Below are 1,979 nucleotides of genomic sequence, written 5' to 3'. Positions count from 1 at the left end.
CAATTTATTTTAGCTACATTTAAATAAACAAATTTAGTTGACTAATTTTCAAATAAATTTTATTTAAATGTAGCTAAAATAAATAGTTTGCAACATACCTTAAAACATTTAAATCATTTTTTTCAGTGTACATACGTCTTTCATATAAAGCCTTTTTTATGTAATAACTTTTACTTATGGCAAAATATATATTTTTAGTGTGTGTCCTAAAAAGATTCACAAACCGCGCCCGGTATCTAGTCAGTCCCGTGACGTCCGCCCGTCCAATCACAGCTGAGCTCACTCAAAGAAGAGTCACGAAAAACAACAGGTAACTTAAGCATTTCAAGCTTCTTTATTCCTTAAAAAAACTTTTGAACGTTTAGGATTTATTGTCGTAACTTATTATTTGAAGATTAACCAGCTCGGCAACGCTAATGTATTAGCTCGCAAAGAGGAATTAACACGACATTAGATCAAAGTTATCAACGGTTGATAACGTTATCTAAGTTATTAAGTGTTAAATATACAGTGTTTTACACCACAGTTTGTCAGTGGGGGGGAAAAACATATATATATATATATTGTGTGTGTGTGTGTGTGTGCTTTTCTCAGTCGGAGACAGACAACCAAGTCTTTTTGTCTTTTAAACCAGAAAGACAGCTGACAGATCTAACCGACACTCGCGCCACAGAAACTAATTCAACAGGTAACGTTAGACAAACCCGCCCATTCACTATATTACAATAACTTTGAACTTTTTCTTAATCGTTATTTATGATCCGCTTCGTCAGTTTCATCTAGCATATCCATGTGATGCTATTTAAAGGGGTCATATGATGCTTTTTTAAAGATCATTATTTTGTGTATTTGGTGTAACAGAATATGTTGACATGGTTTAATGTTCAAAAAACACATTATTTTTCAAATACTGTACATTATTGTAGGTCCTCTATGCATCTACTTTCAGAAGGCCAAATAAAGTGCTTTTTCTTTCACCTAGAAACACACAGCATCTCCCTGACATGCTGCTTCAACACTAACTGCGGTTACTGAAACCACGCCTTCTTTCTTTGCGTGCACATTTGGGCGGCATTATGCAAATATTTCCACATAGTGAGGTAGATATGTGGGGGCGTGTTAGAACGAGCCGTTTTAGGGGGGAGTGGCAGAGTCTTAACTTTGATAAAGAATATCTCTTTGGTTTTGAGACTTTAGTCTTTGCAACTTCAGGGATCTTATCTATGCACAATCAGCTTGTAACACTCCAAAGAGAAAGGAAAACTTGAAATCGCATCATATGACCCCTTTAAGTTTTCTAATGCAGCCGAAGCCCCGGTAAACAAAACGGCTCGAGGAGCATTTATGATGGCTGTTTTGCTAACGTTATTTACCATTTCAGACTGATATTTGCTCCTCACATTTTTTTATTCGAAACTCATACTTACATATGTTTTTGAAATCAATGTTTTCAGAGCAAAGGCAGCGTGGAGTGCTGGGATGTCAAAGGCAACAAGATGGCTGCAATACTACGAGCCTAAAGTGAAGTAAGTAGAATTCACATTGATTTAATTGATAGTTTTTAGTGTTTTGCGAGATGTAAACCATCATTTTATGAAAGGTTTGTTTAAGTAACTTACATTTCTTCATTTTTGGATGAATTGCTATTTTTGCAAATGTAGCGGCACAAATGTGTCTTCTGAAGCAGTACAATATTTTGGAATGAAATTTTAATCTGAACATAACGATCAACTCGTGCATACACAGCCCAGACAAATACTGGTTCTTTCACACCACGTGACTGGCATCGTGATATCCAGGATCAGTGATATTTGATGTAATGTAGTGTGCCACCATTTTTGATTCAGACTGTATTGGCAGAATGAATAACATATTCAATTTCAGTTTGCTTTTCAGAGTCATTATGCTTCAGAAGAATACGAGTTGGGTCTTGAAAGTTCTAGTTATAGTAGGCTTTCTTAATATGGATTACAAAAAAA

At 35.4% G+C, this 1,979-nt stretch overlaps 1 long non-coding RNA gene across 2 annotated transcripts in view; it reads left to right on the top strand.

Annotated features, from left to right (window-relative positions):
* Nucleotides 1–272: 272 nt before the first annotated feature.
* The window catches only part of LOC107567235 (uncharacterized), a 3,815-nt gene continuing 2,108 nt past the window's right edge, over nt 273–1,979 (top strand). The window contains exons 1-2 of one of the 2 annotated variants that reach the window (XR_001606611.1): nt 273–310; nt 1,455–1,526. This is a non-coding gene — a long non-coding RNA (uncharacterized lncRNA). Of the gene's footprint in view, nt 311–580; nt 689–1,454; nt 1,527–1,979 lie in introns of those variants that run through there. The other variant, XR_001606610.1, reaches the window with a different exon arrangement.

This window comes from Sinocyclocheilus grahami, unplaced genomic scaffold, assembly GCF_001515645.1.
Source record: "Sinocyclocheilus grahami isolate Dianchi unplaced genomic scaffold, SAMN03320097.WGS_v1.1 scaffold1136.1, whole genome shotgun sequence".
In the NCBI taxonomy this organism is placed as follows: domain Eukaryota; kingdom Metazoa; phylum Chordata; class Actinopteri; order Cypriniformes; family Cyprinidae; genus Sinocyclocheilus; species Sinocyclocheilus grahami.
Note: the sequence above shows the minus strand (reverse complement) of the source record. Positions and strands in the feature narration are given on the sequence as shown.